Source organism: Conger conger, chromosome 1 (assembly GCF_963514075.1).
Source record: "Conger conger chromosome 1, fConCon1.1, whole genome shotgun sequence".
NCBI lineage: Eukaryota > Metazoa > Chordata > Actinopteri > Anguilliformes > Congridae > Conger > Conger conger.
In genome coordinates this window covers 50,004,207-50,023,759 of record NC_083760.1, presented here as the reverse complement: position 1 = coordinate 50,023,759, position 19,553 = coordinate 50,004,207, and the positions used below count along the sequence as shown (strand labels likewise).

The 19,553-nt window shown below is 44.8% G+C and overlaps 1 protein-coding gene across 3 annotated transcripts in view; it reads left to right on the top strand.

Moving 5' to 3' along the window:
- Positions 1-19,553, top strand: part of ncalda (neurocalcin delta a) — an 86,920-nt gene that overhangs the window by 53,588 nt on the left and 13,779 nt on the right. Inside the window, exon 1 of one of the 3 annotated variants that reach the window (XM_061237815.1) lies at positions 1,558-1,811. The exons of the other annotated variants lie outside the window; for them this stretch is intronic. The gene's annotated coding sequence lies outside the window, so the exon portion shown is untranslated. Of the gene's footprint in view, positions 1-1,557; positions 1,812-19,553 lie in introns of those variants that run through there. 3 annotated transcript variants of the gene reach the window in all.

Genomic DNA, 19,553 nt, shown 5'->3' with positions numbered 1-19,553 from the left:
TGTTTTATGCGCTTCTGTTCCCTTTCACACATAGTTGTTGAATTTTTGGTCACATATCTCTCATTTGTCCCCTACCCCACCCATGCCTCCGTCCACCGAATGCTCACGTAATCTCGCCCATCCTCCACTGTCGCCCCGCTTGTGTTGTGCCCTCTTAACCACCCCCCCCCCCCCCACATTCACTGCCCCACCAGATGGTATTCAGATGAGGCTCTACAAAAGCCCCTCACACAACTAGTGGCTGGGCCTGGGTGTGGGGTGGGGTGGGGCGGTGTACCCCATTCTGACCACAGCCTATGGGACTCCTTGGTAGCCCCGCGGAGGCTCTTTGTCATTCCTTTGTATAGGAATTCATGTGAAAACGCTGTCTGCCGAAGGCCACCACTCAGAACCCCAGACAGAGGCGTTTATACATTTCAGACTCTTCAAAGATATTCCTTGGGCGGGCAATCAAACCCACTGTTCTTTTAAAATGATTACAGTAAAACTGGTTCTTAGTCACTCCAGTCTGTCCCGTGGTGTATTGAGGCTATGTTGCGTCAGGTTTTTTGTCTTTGGTTTTTATGGGTTTAGTTCTGAATACAGATTAAAGTCAGTACTGTTTAATGAGTGATGTGCAACACTCCCCGGCTGTTGCCCAACAACGTCTGTCAGTCACATTTTGTCTGTTCATTAGGGAGTGCATAGTGCATATCCCAGCTAGCACTAAATGTTCTTACAATGTTACGGTCAATGTTATAACACCACAGCTACGTGGTGGCAACATTGTGAGGAAAACAGGTACAGTCCTCCTCTGCGGATATTGACACAAGGGGTAATATCCACATATTAGAGTGTCATAAAGTGTTTATTAGCATGAGATTGGCTTTTAGTTTGTTGCCCATTATTACTGGAAATGCTGATAACCCGACAGTGATATGCCACAAGAAAGCCTGGTGGGTCCACAACCGGCAGAAATGAGTCTGTTTGTTTTATTTATGCATTTCTTCTGAGGAAAATAAGTTCCACTAGTTCTAGGGTAATGAGTGAGATTTAATTGACCTAATCTCCAGGAAAAAAACACATTTCCCAGTGAAAAAGAAGACATCTGGTCCTAGTTACAGTTTAATAAAAGTCATCCTCTTTGGGTTTCTCCTAAATTTCCTTTCATTCCCTCTAAACATCAAAGAATGTTAATCCTCACAAAGTAGCGCAAAAGCACAATGCCTCACAAAAAGGCTGATAGTCCACTCTCTCTTTCCTGGATCTGTTCATTAGTGAGGTAAAAAAAAAAAAAAAACCTCCACTACAGAAAAAAATGTCAGAGTTGGACTGTGGGATACTGTTTTGTGTGTGTGCGCGTGCACGTGCGTGTGTGTGTGTGTCGTGTGAGTGTGTGCATGCGTGCGTGTCTGTCTGTCTCCGTGTCTGTTGACAGAACGGCTAGTTGCAAGCTTTTTCCTTTTTTGTTTTACCGCGCAGAGTGCACGCAGAGTGTGGCAGATGACCTATTGAAATCATTTCTGTGCAGTGTTCCTGTTACCACGGCAACGCGGGCTGGCTTTTGCTCTCCGTGCGGACACGTGACCGTGGGCTCTGACGTCAGCGTGCGGGGGAGGAGAGGCAGGAGTTTGATCCTCGGCAGCCGAAGGCTTCTATGAATCTTGTGGAGTTTAGAGTTGTCTCCGTCGGAGCCTCAGCGCCTGTTGCTGCCCTCTTTGTTCTGCCGTCCGCCGCTCGCTCCGACCCGCTCCGCCTCCCGCCACTACCGTTATCTGCCAGGGACCCGCCGGGTTATGGACTGCTAAAGGCTTGCATTACTACCAAGCGAGGTAAGCCGTCTTTCTGAGTTCCGGGTGTCTCTCTTTTGCGCGTAAGCGATGCACAGTTTGGCGGAGTGGTCTCGTGCTCGTGTAACTGTCACGCCGGTTCTGGAGTGGGAAGCGTCTGGAGCGTCTGCAGAGAGCAGCCGGTGGGAGCGGCGTTTTTAAGAGCCGGTGCAAATTAGCGGCGAGGTGAATGAGCGCCCGGCTGACACTCCATTGGGGAGAGAGGAGCGTGAGCGAGAAAGCCAGAGGAGGAGAGAAGGAGGGAGGTGGAGGGGGGCTCAACGCCGTGAATAGAAGCGAAGATGAAGTCCAGAGGCTGCGTTTGCCCCCCCCCTCCCCCCGGGCCGGGCGGAGGGGGGCTGGTTGAGCGCTCCTCTTCTCCCCTTTCCTCAGCAAGGCAGGGAGCAGGGGGGGGCAAGAGTGGGGTTGAGCTGGGGTGAGTGAGGTAGTCTCCTCGAGCCGGCGGTGCTGATGGAGGTCTGGGGCTGACAGCCGAGGTGGGGGGGGGCAGTGGGGTGGACAGAGGCTGTCACGGGGACCCGTGAAGAGGTGCTGGCTGGGGGCCTGCTGTGGAAGGGACCATGGAAGCCGAGCCCTTCCGCATGCACACCTCAGATGATCGGAGATCAGCCCCGATTAGTGCTGCCTGACAGGAAACGGCAAAAACAAATGGCCCGTGGGGACCAGACATAACGAGCGTGTTATCTGCAGAAAGGAAATACTTCTGTACCCGTCTCTCTCTCTCTCTGCCTCCTTCACTCTCCCCTTCTATCCCTCTGACTGTACCAGCTAATGCATTTACTGCACACCCTTACGCTCCGTGTCCTTACAGTGAAAGTAAAGTAAGAATCTGGTGGGCGGAAGTGCCATTTTCCACACACAGCCCAGGCGGCAGCGTGCAAGCAGGAGAGTTTCTCTCTCTTCGTGGGGGTGACAGCTCTTGACATAAATAAGATCTGTCATTGTGGTATTCTGCCTGGCCGTCTGGGAAATAGCGGAAAGCTTGTGAACCACTCGGAAGTCAGCGGAAAGCGTGGGTCTGCTGTGCCAGATTAAGAGTTTGTTGGGTTATGTGTGAGTGCATGTACGGTGCGTGTGTGAGTGTGTATGACTGTGTGTGTGTGTATGTGTGGGGGGGGGTGTGTTCTCAGGCTGTTGCTTCTCCAAACGAGCGGCGTATGCATGGCGCAGAGCCGGCCTCATAGTTCAGAGATGCCAAAGGCTGCGAGGGCACAAACCCCTGACCCCTGCGTTTGGCTCAGGAGGTTCCGGCATTCCGGAGTCCAGTCAGAGACAGCTGTGGTTTCTGTTTCAAGGGTTAGCTTATGTAGGTAGAGACAAACACTCTGCTAATGCTTTTAACAGCTAATATGTTACTGTAATCCTAGATATGGGTCTGTGTTAGTCTGTCTGTGCCTGTGCAAACTGAGATCCAGAAAATCTGTGATTTTGGAGGCCATTTAATTTACTGTGCCACAAACAGGTGTTGTTTTACCTCCTGACTTTGTTCAGTGAATAACTGTCCACATAACTGTTTGATCAGAGCCGACCTCATCTATGTGAACGGAAAGGGCTAGATATGCCTCAGCCCATCCTAACAGACTCTCTTAGATGCTGCACTGTCAGTTTTGTCACGCTGGGACACTAATACTGTAATACTGTGTGTGCCACTGAAAACACGATGCACTGGAGCATCCTTGTAGAATTTATGATTAGGCTTGTTGGAAGAGGATGTGGAAGAGGAATTATTATTATTCATTTTTTTTACCAGTCATACTGACCTGTCCAGGGTGTATTCCTGCCTCTCACCTATTCATGCTGCCCCTAGTGACCCGGACCAAGAATAAGCGGGTTAGATAATGGATGGATACCATATACTGTAGCATGATTATGCTTAATTACAGTTGTTCTGGAAGCAAACGGTCTGTGGTGTACTAAAGGTCTCTGAAAGCTTGCAGATTGTCTATACTGGGTAACGTGATGTGGTTTCAGGAGGTCCTAGTGTGCGTGTGCAGGATATGCAGGGTCAGATTCTAGGGGTGTGAAGAACCATTATGCACTTTTCTCCTGTGCAATGCACCAAACCTTCTTTTTGTTGTTGTGACAGCAACCCTGCTGCCTGTAAGGCTTGCTCTTATTTTGTTACCATTGCTGCTGTGCCTCCACAGTAGCTCTTATGTAACACTGCTGTAAATTTAGAGTTACCTCAAAGATTTTATCTCAACTAAGGTTATCCTGTGGGTTGTCTGAGGGCTGGATTATGTCAGGGTTTGAGGGGAAAGAGGAACTTCAAAGTTCAGTTTAGAAATGAATTACAGCTGCTGTCACTTCATGCAGCATATTCTGTAAGCAACAAATGCTATTTTAGGTTAAAACACGCTTCTGCTTCTGCACATGGTCCTGCACTGATGAAATGGAGAATCTGTCCTTTCATCAGAAATTACATCAAAGACGAATTACAGAGCCAGCAGGCATTTTTTTAAATTCTATTTTTAAAGCGTAGACATGTGTCACGTTTAATTCATTGGGTAGGTCAACGGTTGGATTAATTCCATCTTAAGTCTATGCCTGACCCACACGCCCCTCAATAAACATGGAACCCAGACACTAAACTTTTGCCTTCATCTCATCAGGACCTGCCTGACAGGTTTTGGACATCGAGAGATTAGCCCGCGCTAACCTCACCTCAAGTCGTGTGACAAACACTCTCATAAAAAATAAAAAAACATTTAACTTAGAAAATATTTAACACAGTGGAACCCTTTTTAGTTCTTCATGGAACCCTCGATCATAGGTGTGAAGTGTGAAAGTTTGAGAGAAGGATTCCTTTTTGCTTAAGCAAACGACCCTTGAACCAGTTGGTTCAAGTTCAGTTTTTTCTGAGAGTGTAGAAACAGGTCTCTTCCCAGCAGCCCCTGGGACCCCAGGCCTGCGATGTGGGCCAGGCAGCAACAACCCCAGACCGCTGATCCACAGCTGGTCCTATCATTACCTCACTCTGAGGTCACTGGGGCTCCGCAGGAGCTAGAGAAGCACTTAATTTCCTGCATGGAATATCTGAGGTTTGTGCAAGTACCTGAATCCCCAGGTGCATGGTTTTGTTGTCGGATTATGACGTCAGTTTATCTTGTTTTACGAGATTTTCTGAAGCTGCGCGCATATAGCGGCACATGATAAAAGTTGGTTCATTCAATACATTCAATCCAACGTTTTCCACATAATCTCAAGCGGCTGGCTCCAGACCGCAGGCAGAAGAAATTCACCCAAACAAAGTAAGGCCCTTCTTTAAAACCGGAAACCGTTGCTGAATTTTTGCTGTTGAGATTTGGTGAGGATCCTGAACACAAGCGAGGCTGCTCATTCTTCCGCCCACGCTGTAGTGCTGCTGCAGTGAGGCAGCCTGCCTGGGCTGCTGAGCAAATACCCACTGCAATGCAACAGAGGAGCAAACAACCCAGCCAAACCGTTTCAAAAATAAGTGTGAGACCCATGAACAGTCGCACATTTGGGAGAAATACGAGGCTGGCACGGGGGGGGCCTGACCTGCCATTTGCAGTTAGCTAGGACAGCTGCTCCGGAGGGGCTATTGTCAAGCCCGATAATGTCTCTGTATGGGAAGGGTCAGAGGTTGCAGTATCCAATGCCTCCGCGTCTGGCTATTCTAAAAGCTCTAACTTGCACCCACTGGCTATAGTGTGGGAAGCTCATCGATCTGCAGACGAGTTGGGATGCTCGTGAAACGGCAAAGCGAAGGCTTGAAGTGAAGGGAAAGGGTGAAATGTTAAACGTCGGATTCGATTTTGCGTAGCTGCCGCGTTAGGAAGTTTCCCTGGTGGCTGAAAGCGATACTGCTCAGTTCTCCTTCCAAGCATCCCCCAGGTCCCACCACAACGGCACTTCCTCCGTCATGACTAGGCTTACTTAAGGCCCTACCTGGTAGTCTGCTGCTGGTGGTCAATGTGTGCAGATATCATCAGTGTTCATCAGTGTTCATCACGTGTCATGCACGAAGTGCAGCTAGACCTCAACGAGGAGGTTATCGCCCATCAATGGAAAGGTTATTCCGGTGCTTCTCAGACGCAGAACATACATTTATTTCAAAAAGAAAAAGTTGGTGATCATGTCACTTATTGGCTACACCTGTTCGAGATTATGCTATTACTTTTATGGCTCTGATGAAGATGTAGTACCATTGAAATGCTTCAGTTTTGCACCATTAAAGGGCTAATTTTGTATCAGTGTACTCTTCTTGAAATACAGCTACTGTTGCTTTGATCTCTATCACCACATCTGTGGTTGAGATGGATGGGGTCTGCCCAGTGGTGTAATTAAACTAGGAAAATGGGCACTTTAGCAAAACTGAAGTTCTGTCGTCTCCTGGACAAAGCAGAGAGGGTTTTCTGTTTGTCTTCTGCGTTTCTGGTAGCTTCAATGCTTTTTCAAAATGTTTTTTTAATTCATCAGGTCAGTCAGTTTGTATGAGAACATAAATACTGGAATACCAAAATCTATGGAATAAGAACGGGTGCAACAGACAAAACCACAGCTAAATCAATTCTGTGGGCTTCAATGTGGAGCGCATATGCATCAGGCAACATTTGCCTCAAAGCGTATCTGTGCCTTGACCCCGTGAAAGTACCCACTGCACAGCAACAGAAGCGCTTCCTGTTGGAGGCAAAAGAAGGAGCACAGAGACATCTTGTTGAGCTGGTCAGAAGAGAAAATCGTATTACATATTGCTTGGAAAAGAGCCAGCAAATTTAAAATTGGATTGGAGATGGAGTGTAATCAGCCAGTGTAATATGAAGCCCCTCGTGAACATATAACTTGCACGTAAAAGGCATCTGTTTATTAGCTGGTTGCAAAGAGCTTCTGCCCTCAGCCAGTCCTCTGCCCAAGACAATTAGCCCAGAGCAGGGAGGTGCAGGCAGGGTCCAGGACATTGGGACAGAAATAATTACTGTGCATTGCATTAGTGTCGTACTACAGGTTCTCAGGATTAGCAAGCAGAAATCGTCCTCCGTCAACCTCAGACCTAGACACAGGTCATTCGTTAACAAGGAGAAACAGAGACTGATAGAGAGAGAGACAGAGAGATAATTAAATTCCTGTTCAATTTTTTTAAACATCTGAAGTGACTCCTACGCATGCACTACCATTACAAAATCATACGATGGCAAGAGCTGAGCCCACTCAACCACCTGGTCCTGAGACTCAGTTCATCACTAACCCCAGCTAAAAGCTCACAGCTTCACAAACGGCACAACTAGAGTAGAAAAAGGAGGGAATTTTCCTAGAAACTTTTTCAATCTCATGACAACATACAAATTTAATCTGAGGAGGATTGTCCAGGTTGTGAAGAGAAGATTAAGCCAGCTGTGGTTGATTTTTATATATATATATATATATATATATATATATATATATATATATATATATATATATATATATATAAAATCAATATATATATATAAAATAAATACAAGTATGGTGCAACATGTTAATATGTTTAAGAAGGCAATAACCTTTTCACATGGGTAATGGGTGTTTGTAACTTTTTTGTCATTAAATAAATGAAATAATATTTTTAAAAAACAGAACAAATTAACCTTTGTCAAAACATTTTTATCAAAGTTTTGTTTAACCTATTTTAGTCAGAGGGTTAGTGGATATGCAGGCAAAGGGAGTTTAGGGTTGGTTATGTGGAATATTACACTTTTGCTCCTTACAATAAATTACAGTATTTCCTGCTTTCTGGGGAACTTAAACCACCCAAAAAAACCTTTTATGTTTTTAGCATTTATGTTTCCTTATTCAATTTGTTTTTTGTAGAACTGTATTTGAAAACAAAACTGTATTTGAAAACAAAACAAACAAATAAATCCGTTCACATTGTCATGTCATGTTTTTATACATTTAGCACCCATGGTTTCCTCCCTGACAATAAGTGCAAAGTATTTTTGTGACTCTTCAAATAGATCCAATACATACAAAACTGAAGAATTCAACTGTATAAATTCCCCACATTTCCTAAAAATTCCCCCAGTTTTTTGTGTAGTTCTATCCTGTCTGCTGTAACCAGCTTCTCGGTGTGAGAACAACATGGTGCAGAAATGAACTGTTCAATCAATCAATTGATGAAAAAAGTATACCCCCTTTTTCTATTAGAAAAATAATTTCCTATAGCCATTACCCAATTAATTCCAAATGCCTCCGGAGAGAAATCCCTTGTACACCAGAGCCCTGCCGTACCACTGCATCATGGGTTGACACAGTGAAGCGTTCAGCTATTCTGTGGGAGAAATTGTGAGCGTGAAGTATCGTTCTGTTAGTTTTGTGTTCAAGTGGAAGGTACGGGAGTCGTTCAAAGGGAAGACGGGTTCGCAGGGCTGGGTTCGCGCCTAAGCAACGTTGCGGATTTCACTGACGTTCTGGGCATCGGAGCCTCTGGGGCTCGCAGTGCCGCAGTTAAGCTCCGGCGTTTAGTCGTGGCACGATGGTTTCCATCTGATGTGCCTGATGGCAGCTCAGTGTGCCCGCTAATCCTGCAGTAAAAGCTCTCCGAGCAACCACGAGGTAATCCACCGGCAAATGGATAATATCCCTGAGGCCACATATGTACTTTTGTACGTAAATGCACAGATCTAAAGGGCAAAAGATGCAGGATAATGGTAAATAAGCTTGAGCTTGCCAGGATGGGCAGGTGGGAGGTTGTAATGCCACAGGAAATGGGAGCATTATAGGACAGCTAAGACTGGAGGTCACTTGGGTTATTGCTACAGTTCACCAACAATGACATGTCCTTCAGTGGTCAGAAGATCAGCAAAAATGGTCAGAAGTTTCACACTGACAAGAATAGACACATACACTGCTCTGTCATCAGGGGGCAGCCTGTGGCTAAGGTGCAGGACTGGGACATATGGTTGGTGGTTCAAGCCCCAATGTAGCCACAATGAGATCAGTGCCCTTAACCCCACATTGCTCCAAGGGAGATTGTCCCCTGCTTAGTCCAATCAACTGTAAGTCATTTGGATAAAAGCTTCAGCTAAATAACTAATGTAATGTCATCAACACAATATAGAGTGGAGTTCATAATTTAATTTTGTGGGGTATGCATCAGCATCATTCAGAGTTTTTTGTAAAACAGAAACCAGTGTGAGCTAGTTGTCTCCACGGAGGCTGAGATGCTCACCTGGCTTGGCCTTTTCGATGACAGTGCATAGGGAACGCTAAATCCACTGTCATGTCGTCTGGAATTTTAAAGGGTGCATCCTTTGGAACGATTTACAAGCAAGTTCCTTTGTAAATGGTATTAAAGTACCTATACATTCCCGTGAATCTGAAAAGCATTTTACTGATCATTTAAAGGTTTGGACAAGGCTTTTCAAAGGTGCGGTAGAGGAATAAAGTAAATGTTAAAAGTTGTATAGAACTTCCCTCAAACTTCCTGATTGTTAAAACGGCACTGCATTTTCCTCCTGCTCTGCTCCCAGCGGAATGGGAGATAACCACACCCGACCCCCCTTGAGCGAAACGGCAAGCAAAAGCGCAGCTCGGCTTTGCGTGTCGGCGCCACTTACGATTCCTGACTGGCAGCACCCTGTTGCCTAGCAGTCCGGTTGCGCTGTGGGGACAGTGTGAAATCGCAGTGAGAAGGGCTGAGTCAGACCCAGACACCGGAGCCAAGCGGTTAATGAAAGTTTGGTCTGCCGCTGATGCTCCACCGCTATTTTCTGGCAAAGCGAAGACGGTGGTTAGTCAGTTTTGGAGGAAAGGCTTAATTCTGCTCAAACAGATGTATCCAATCTCCCAGGCTTCTTTGAGCGAACAAAGAAAAACACCCCCCCCCCACCTCTCACCCCCCTTTTATGAACAATGTAGGCGCTGTGTGTTGAACCGGGCCGCGGTCTATTTTCAGCAGCCGACATGTGGGCACTTTGTGCGAAAGCCGACACTGGGGTGCGCGTGGGCCCCAGAGGTTCAGATGGAAGCCTCTCTGGAGTGCCCACGCCCCATGGAATGTGCAGAATCTATAGGGGAATTCCCTCGTATGGTACATCCTCCAGTAAGCTACTGTATAGCATGTCCAAGTGATAAGGGCATCATGGAAACAGCTTTTTCCCCCCTCTTAACCATTGAGAAAATCCTGTGGAAATATTTTTGCCATTACACCTTTATAAATATATATATATTTTGTTTGGTTCTTTGGTAATAAGAAACCTTCCCCTGAAGTGAATGATGCAGTGTAATGATGATGTAATGAAATGACTCATGGCTGTCGCTATGTGGAAATGGACGTCACAGCTCAGTCAGGTGTCTCTTGACCTTTAACGTGCCCAGTGCCCGTCTGACTCACACACACAACAGCACTCGTGTGCTGTCAGCGCTAAGATGCCCATTGTCTTGCTGACAAAATCAAGGTTGTTAAGACATACAACTTCGACAAGATTAAGTTGTTTTTTTCCCCCAAATGTGTCAGAAAACGTCTTGGAATATAGCGCAAGAAGTTTTTTTCGGTTTTATCTGTTAAATCTGTTAAATATCGAGCTTGTGGAACCACTGTGTAGAAAAATTTGGAAGGGCAGGGCAAACCATGATACTCCCTCTCTTTGATTTAATGCTGTTGTTTTCATGACAGTGCTGTGGCACCCAATGTGGGAAAAGGGCTTCAGCTTAATTGGAGGGACGAGTCCAGGGGTCTGGTGGGGGTTTGGCGGGGATGGGGGATGGGGATGCCTGTCCTTTTGTCAGCAGGCCTGTGGGTGCCTCTTCTGAGTCCCACATTATCTTTGAAGAGTCCTTGGCATTTCTGGGAATCAAGTGACCCAGAAGATAATCCGGACTCTCTCCACAACTGTAGCAGTACAACAGAGAGTGCCATGGTCCTTCAAAATTGGTCTAAATACAATGATTAGGCTCCATTGTTCTACAAGCTCTACCAGTTTTATTTCAAAATGTGATTTAAGAGCTGCTTGGTTGTTCGTTTGAGGGGGAGAGGAGGGCTGACTGCCTGCTTTGCCTGTCTGTGGCTTGTTGCTGTGGACTGTGTGTGCTTTAACTCGTCACCCACCGGATATCGTCACCATCCACCTCAATTTTTCTTCCACTTGTGCGTTTGACTTTTGTGTTTGACTGTAAAGAAATAAATTGACATAACATGACATTCCATCACTTAAATTCCCATTGGGAAGTAGGATTCAGTGTGAACCTGATGAACCTGATCCTTTTTGTTCTCTCTCTTATTTGTTTTGCATTATTCAGACAAAGACAGAGCAGAGAGGGTAATGTATGGCAAATGGGCAGTGGCAGCCTGTAGCCTAGTGGCTAAGGTACATGACTCAGACCCAGAACATTGGTGGTTCAAGCCCTGGTGTAGCCACATTAAGACAGCTGGTGGGCCCTTGAGCAAGGCCCTTAACCCCACATTCCTCTGGGGGGATTGGACTGCTTAGTCTAATCAACTGTGAGTTGCTTTGGATAAAAGCGTCAGCTAAATAATTGTAATGTAATGTAAGAAAAGATGACAGCACAGACTACGCCACATGGCTCACCAAGAACAACTTTTGTTTTTGTTATAAACACTTTTTCCTCAATTGCCCCTCCAAATTCTGTACAGCTCAGTCAAATTATACAGTATGTTATTCGCGGCTAAGTGCAAACAAGAAAGATTTCCTGCAAAATCCAAGTCCTTATCTGTTGTGTTAATTGAGCAGAGTCCAGCTGCTCTTATTGCATTTCTCTCCCCTGTGAGTGTTGTGCTTGTGGCCAGCTCCTGAAGCAAGAATGGAGGATTCCTGTACTGGCGGGTGGGGTGGATATGCCTTCCTGATGACTGCCTTCGACTGGAGCCAACCAGGCGCTCTGTTACAGGCTGTTAAGTGCAGCTTTAATCATGCTAATCTAATGCCGTTATTAAGTTATCCGCTGGATTAAGGGCCCACATTAAGCAGGGAAGCAGCCCTTGACAATGAGAACAATCTCATTGAGATGCTCTGTTTTGTCATAGCCCTGGTGTAAAATCCAGCAATGAGCATCTTGAAATTACCAGCTGCTTTAAAACATAGCTTGAGCTGGTCAAACTGTTTTGATTATGGAGCTGGTGTGAGCTGGTCAACCTAGCTTGAGCTGTTTCTTTCAGCAGGGAGGGATAGTATTAGCTGCAAGATAAACTCACTTTAGAAAGGTGCTGTGTGAGTGGAACTGTCGATCTCTTTGAGGCTCTTCGAATTCCCCGGTCTTATCAAGTTGGATATTATGATATGACAAACCTTTGCTGTGCTGGATACTGTGACACAGCTGAACTGATGGTATTGGATATCACAACACTCATAAAATCTGGCGTGTTGGGCATTTGTAAACCTTCCTTGCCAGGAATACCATTACATGCTGGGTGTTATTTTATTGGTTACCATGAAATTCCAAACCTGGTTTTATTGGATATCATGACATGCCAAGCCTTGTCGGATTTGATATTGTGACATTTCCAACTTTAATATCTTGTACATTTCAACATGTCCAGATCTGTTGTATTGGATATTGTGGCATGCTTTAGGAAACGCCCCGTCATCTATATGTGATCAAGACTTCCCCCGTACCAGCAGCTCAACACAAATACCACAGGTGAAACTATTTGTTAATTCAACCTAATTCAACCTGCTGGAAAAATCTCTACTTATCTTTTCCTCCTACAAACATTGCTGTAATTAATATTCCAACAAAAACATTTTTAATGTAAAAAGGCAAGATACTCAAATACATGTCATGCTACATTCATACTTCTCTGTAAAAACACAATTCCTGAAAATCTGTCCGTGTACCAAATTATTTATATTGCACGATACCTGTAGTTACAATCAGTATAAGCTCATTAACTAGATATGTTCTAACACAACAGGGGCATAATTTCAGGAAAAAAATAAAATAAAATTACTTCATGAATTTATGGTTGCACATAAGACAACATGTCTATAGTAGTGTATCACCGATAATATTTCCAAACTCTAAATATTGTGAAGGCATGACACTGACAAGGGGTGATTGCGGAGTTGTTTGGGCTTGTTTTGACGGAAAGGTCCCTTATTTGTCTCAAGAAAGCTGGCAATACCACTTGTGGAACTGAACTTGTCAAACACTTGAAGTATCATTTCTCATTGTAATTTTTCCCTTAAAACCCATCTCATGCTGTTTTTGGTTTCATTTCATTTCAAAGTGACGTTTCTGATCTAAGATTAGCTGCGGTGTTTTTAGCGGTGTGCCTCTCATCTATGCTGTGAGTGTGCAGCACAGCTGTTTCAATTTCCCACCCATCAACATGTTACAGTCACGCAGCCTGTGCCGCCATTGTAAGGGAGGTCAGCCGTCGGTGGAACAGTATTAGTATTCTTTTGGTTATTAGTTGGCAAGGGAGCAATTACTGCTGATGCAAGCAAGGGAAGAAAATGGCATCCATCTGTCCATCACTGGCATCACATACATTTTTTAACGAAAGGATGCACCTACTGTGTCCAGCGACTGGCTTCTATGAAAATATATTATTATTCCTGAAAAAGAACATGAAAAACATATAATTATTGCCTGCGTGTGGAATAATAATTGTGATACTGGAGCATTTTGGATGACCTCATCGCCAGAAAAATTGAGAAGATTATGATACATAAACACAATAAGAAAAACCTTTTTGGGTTTTGTTGTGTAGCTGTGAAATGACACCTGAGTCCTGTGCGTTTGGCGAGGTCAGATGGACAGAAGCCAATGTTTGTAATGAGTGAGTCTCTCTGGTCGCCTGACACCCCAGTAGAAAATGGCCCTTCCACTCGGTAGCCTAGATATAATTGTTCAGCATATAATGAGACAGGAGCCATGGCCATGAGTGGGTTTCTGTCTGATGCACGTTATGGGTCATTTCAGGCCAGTCTGAAAGCAGTGGCCTTTCTTTCCATTATTGCCTCCTTTTGTATCCTCGGGTAGGGCCGTATCTCTCTCCCCGTGATGACATAAAAGCTTTGATGGCAGCCGGAATGGCGCAGGGCTCCTGTAATGACACACTGAAATGATATTCCCTTCGTCCGTGCAGCTTCCAGGCTCTTTCCTACCAATTAAGTAGAGTTCTCCTTGTCAAGATGTCCCGCCCCCCCCCGACAAGCAGAACCTGGGAGTCAGACCAATCAGAAATCTGTCACGAACCTGGACGACGAGGCATGTCTCGCGACTACAAAACGACCCACCAGGTCCAATGATGCGGAGCGAGCAGAACGGCAAAACCATTGAAAAATTAGGGCAAAACCAGGAGGCTCCCAGCAAGGTCCCACAGCAGTACCCAACATGCCTTCACTTCTGAGGGGTTCCCATTGCAAAGAGGAATATAAATGTGCCTTTGTTTGGTTTCTTTTCTCAACTCAAGTTTTTCTTTCATGATGAGATAGGAGTCATCACTTAGCACACATTTGCTCAATGAGTTTGTTCCTCTTTGAAAATACCTCTGTCCACTAGAAGAGCCAGCCGTTTTATCACCGGCTGATCTGCAGCACTGTGTTACGACCCTGCCATTGAATTAAGGCTTTCTGGTTTGCCTCGATTGACGTATGCAAAAGATAGCCAGGTTTTTGGTCACAGGCGTATTAAGACATTTGATTGCGGGAAGGGGGGGTAGGGTGGAGGTGATGAACTTTAATTGCGGATTGATTTATTGTATCTGCATTAGCTGTGGTTGGATCTCGTAGACGGTTACCATGACAACCATGACAGCAGAACATCAAGCTGCTGAAATTAGGAGCTGAAATTAGGAATGAAAGCATGATTTGCCCTTTTCACTCTCACAAGTTTCATCCTGTCTGAGGAAGTGATCACAGGGGAAATAAACAAATCTATGCAGGGTTTTTTTTTTGGCGTGTACGTGTGCGTATGTGTCGCCTGTGGGTCTCTCAGTTCATCCAGTGCTGGTTCTTGCAAAACCATGAGTGTCACCAATTATCAGCCGTCTACTTCCTTCTGTAGGGATTATAAGGAAATGCATGCGTGTTGAGCAGGCATTGAGGCGTCGCACCAAGCTATTTGGAGAGTGGCACAACAAACAGTTATATGTGCCCAGAGCAATGTTTTCACTCACTGCTGGGGCTACCTACTTCCTGATGCTCTCACTGCCCCCAATGGTGGAGTCAAGTAGCAGGGAAAGCTTTTCCAAGCAGAGGCGGGGTGAGTATGTCTGTGTATGTGTATGTGGGGTTCTCTTACATTTTTCCCTGCACAAATAATTTCTAGGCCCATAACTCCGGTTAGAGGAGCAGAGATTCCATTACCAGTAATGTCCATCTACAGTGACCAAGTCTATAAAAGTATCCATAAAAGCTACAGGAACCTGCAGCCGTCAGCCCTCTGTGACACTGCTACTGCACATTATCTTGGATGTACACAATTTGAAACAGCGAGCTGGTTGAATGACAACAGGCTGAAGTTTATAGGCCATTGAAAAGCGAGGCTTGCAGAACAGCCAGTCTGGTTCACAGGGCTGTGGGCAGACGTGAGCCTCTCATTCGGTTCTTATTGTCCCCCCACAGTCTCCCCCATTGTTCCCCAAGCTAAGCTGTCCGTCTCCAACAAAGCCCAGCGTTCCCTCCCCGCCGCCTAGGAACACTGAATGCCAGGGCACTCCAGCCTGTTATGGCAGCTGTGTTCAGTCTGCATGTTCCCAACACTCCTTAAAGTCTCCCAACTTGCTTTGGCATTCTGCAGGCCAGCTCAGTCATTCCTGCCAGAATTATAAGCGAATGGGTGAAAGGTTTAGGACAGAGAAGCAGATATAGCAGGCATATAACTGATAACTAACTACAAAACCAAATTGATTCAAATACTTTTCTGTGCTTGATTGATTTTGCCTGGTGTGGTTGAGCCAATCAAGGTGGGGTTTGCACTTTCTATGAGTATTTCATACAGTATGTTCCAATACACCAGACAAGCTCAGTAAAGCGTAGAAAAGTATTTGAATCCAAAACGATTATGTATTTGACCCAGGTCTGCCTGGACATGGGGGCAGGTACGTTATGAGCGAGTACATGGGGTCCTGCGGTCACGTTGTGGCTAGGGGTTGTCACACTTCTTTCCGAACGGGTCACATGGTCCATGAGGCTGCAATAGCTTCAGGGCTGGAATGTGGCTGTGTTTGTTACTGGAGAGGTCCCAGAATGGGCACCCTGCTGTTTTCCAGTGCATTATGGGATATCCGGTCTCAAAGCAGAAGTGAGCCCTGTCCTCCTCCTGCTCCTCCTCTTCAGGCTGCAGCTGTGTACCTCTGTCAGCTGTCTGGAGCTGTGCGAAGGCCGCCAGTTTTGTGGACTTCTCTCGCTTGTTGCCATAGAGCTACCTCACAATTCCCTTTCAGATTCCAGATGCATGTCCGTGTCCTGAACCAGACCACTGCGGGACAATGCATGCAGCCTTAGAATTACATTACATTAGTTATTTAGCTGATGCTTTTATCCAAAGACTTACAGTTGATTAGATTAAGCCGGGGCCAATGCCCCTCGGAGCAATGTTAACAGCCTTGCACAAGGGCCCAATAGATGCACTGATCTACACTGATCTACACTGGGGCTTGAACCATCAACCTTCCAGGTCTCGGCCATGTACATTAGCGACGAGGCTATAGGCTGCACCAATCCCTTAATCATTCAGAATAAAACCACCTCTATAGAGTAACCCAAATGAGCCCCAAAAAAGATATTTTGGATATTCCGCTCATATTAAGTTGGAATACCAAATGTTTCTGTGGACTTGTCCGTCTGACTCATTCAGAGCTGGAAGGTCTCAGATTTGTGAACATTCTAGTCAAAAGCCTCAACAGTCGTAAAGTAACAACTAATTGTGTCACAAATGGTTAATGAAGCCGATTTCTACATAACTATTGGCCAGATTAAGTACCGCAGGGGAAAAAAAGGTTGAGTTTGTTGAGACTGCTCTCAGCAAAAAATGTTGTGTTTCGGCATTTAAACTAATCATTTAGTTTATTTGTAATGTTCAGTGAATTCATTCAGAATGCCCCAAATGTTCAGCATACAGAATTTACATTACCATCACAATAGCATTGCACCCGACATCGTATTCATCGCACCTGCGTGATGCATTCATTCGCCATTACATCACACCCTATGTGTCATCAGCTTAGATTATATGAATGTATGTATTTCCTGGTATTATACCATAGTTTAACACGATTGACATAATTTAAGTAGTCAAACATTGTGCACACTCTAAAAATCTTTTACATTATTAAAGAGTGCCGCAGATTTTCAGTAATCCTTGAAAAGCAATTTACTGAAGGGACCGTAAAATCCTTCCCAATTAAATTTTGCCATTGATTTGATGGATTTGATGGATGCTAATGCCTCAGTGTTCTGTGAATATGATCTGAACAGATTGTTCTCCGCCGCATTTGTTAAAACATTAAAATGAGTCCCCATACCTCTCAAGTGGCACATCCAGCCAATGCTTGAAACTATTATGCGTCTGACTGTCACCTATGGCCAGGGTCAAATACTTTGTTTTGTGACATGCTTAGAAATAGGATAGGGGACGTTCCAACAAAAGTAAGAAATGTATAGCCGCATGCAGCAACATTACCAGCAGGCAAAGCCATTGTGAATACAACATTAGGTTCACAAGAAGCAAAAGACATTGCACAGGTTCCACTGTCAAACAATTCATTTGGCAGAGGGATAATGTCTGCTTATGGAAAGTGTCATTTTGGCAAAAAATCGCATCCTGTGGAAAATTTGCTCTTCAGATTTTTTATTCGGCTTCTGATAAATTGGTGTGCTGTGATTTTGTGTGTCACAGCTAAAAATAGCTTGTGGAAGACATTTATTTCCTGTCAAATCACTGTATTCAGATGTTATTGATTGGCACATAATTAAAGCTTGTCTGACAATACTTTGTAGCCAATTTCACCTAAAAAGAAATACAACAGGGCAGCCCTGGGTCAAATATGTCATTGTTTTGGATTTAATTAGTTTAGTTTATGGTTTACTGAGCTTGTCTGGTGTATTGGAACCTATGAAATACTCTCAAAAAGGTTCCAGCACCTGTAGTGAACCCCCAAAGGAGGGACTGCAAAGCCCCCCCACCCACCACCTCCCAAAAATGAAACCATAACTGCAGCAAGATTCAAATATCTATGTCAACTGAGAGTGCCAGTAAGAGTGTCCCTATCTCCAGCACTCCTTACATTCACCTGGAACCATTTAGACACGCTGAAACGGAAGATAGCAAGATATACACTCAGTGAGCACTTTATTAGGCATTTACTAGACTTATTTTTAAGTCTTCTGCTGCTGTAGCCTATCCACCTTGAGGTTTGAAGTGTTGTGTGTTCAGAGATGCTCTTCTGCATACCACTGTTGAAATGTGTGGTTATTTGTGTGACTGTCAGTTCCGACCAGTCTGGCCATCCCTCTGACCTTTGTTTTTCGCACCATTCTCTGCGAACTCGAGACTGTTGTGCATGAAAATCCCAGGAGATCAGCAGTTACTGGGCAATTTTTGACAGGCAGGGAGTTTTTTTAACTGATGTTAAAAAAGAGAGGGGATTTCAAATGAAGATCTGCATGATAGGATATATTGGAGCGGAATGGAAAATTGATCGACACACACAGATTTGTGTGGACATTTTAAGAGACATGGACATGCTTTTATCCCATCTGAATTCATGCCTTTGCTGCTACTATTACCAAAAGACATGCAGGATAGGAGAGTCTACATTGTCCCTAGGTATGAGTGTGAGTGAATGGTGTGTGACCGGCGATAGATTGGCCATCGGATGTATTCCTGCCTCTTGCTCAATGCATGCTGGGATATGCTCCAGCACCTCAGCGACCCTGACCAGGTTAGATAGACCAGCGGGTTAGATAATGGATGGATGGATGCTACCATTACTGCCCTGTGAAAATCTCCCTGTTGTGGAAGCCAGCCCTTCAGTTCACTGCTCTCTACTGCCCTCTGTAGGTCAAAACGTGACTCACTAATGAAGTGTCCTCTGGTTTGAGAACAAGCATGTCTTTTTTTAAAGCGTCTGTGGCCATCGCATCTCATTAAATTGACAGTCTGGCTCAAGGTGAAAATTGTGATATTAACCCAAATGGACTAATCCACCATACAAGAGGAAGCCTCAGTTTTGATTGTTCATTCTGAATTTCCACCACTGCTTCAATTTACGGTTTGAATTTATACAAGACAGTCCACTGATGTGTCAATAGATCATATAGTACATACCATATGTATGGATACTTTTTTCCCCCTAGTGTGTTGGTGCATGGGCAATTACTGTATGTGTGTATTGTGCAAAACACAGTCAGTCTTGGCTGGTTAAAAAAGCTACATAGACAGCTAGGAACTATAAGGACAAACTGATGGGATGTGACATAAAACACAGACACCCATTGCTTTGCACAAGGCTTGTTTCTGTGTCTGATTTTAAAAAGAAGCCCTTCTCATCTTGGCTTAATGTAATACAGTAGCCTAATTAAACCCATATTTCTTCAATCGGGGGAAATCATGTAAATGTTGAGGTGTTTTCTCTGTTCCAAATATGAACAAATACACATAGAGGAACGTTTGCAGTTGCAGTCGTGCTGAATTCTCCTTCAAGTTAACAGCTTTCAGAGCATTACGAAATTTGTAGCATTCCATTCCAAGAAAAGTGTGATACGGCAGGTTATCCACTCAGTTCGTTCTGCTCTGTGGCGTCACACCGAAAAC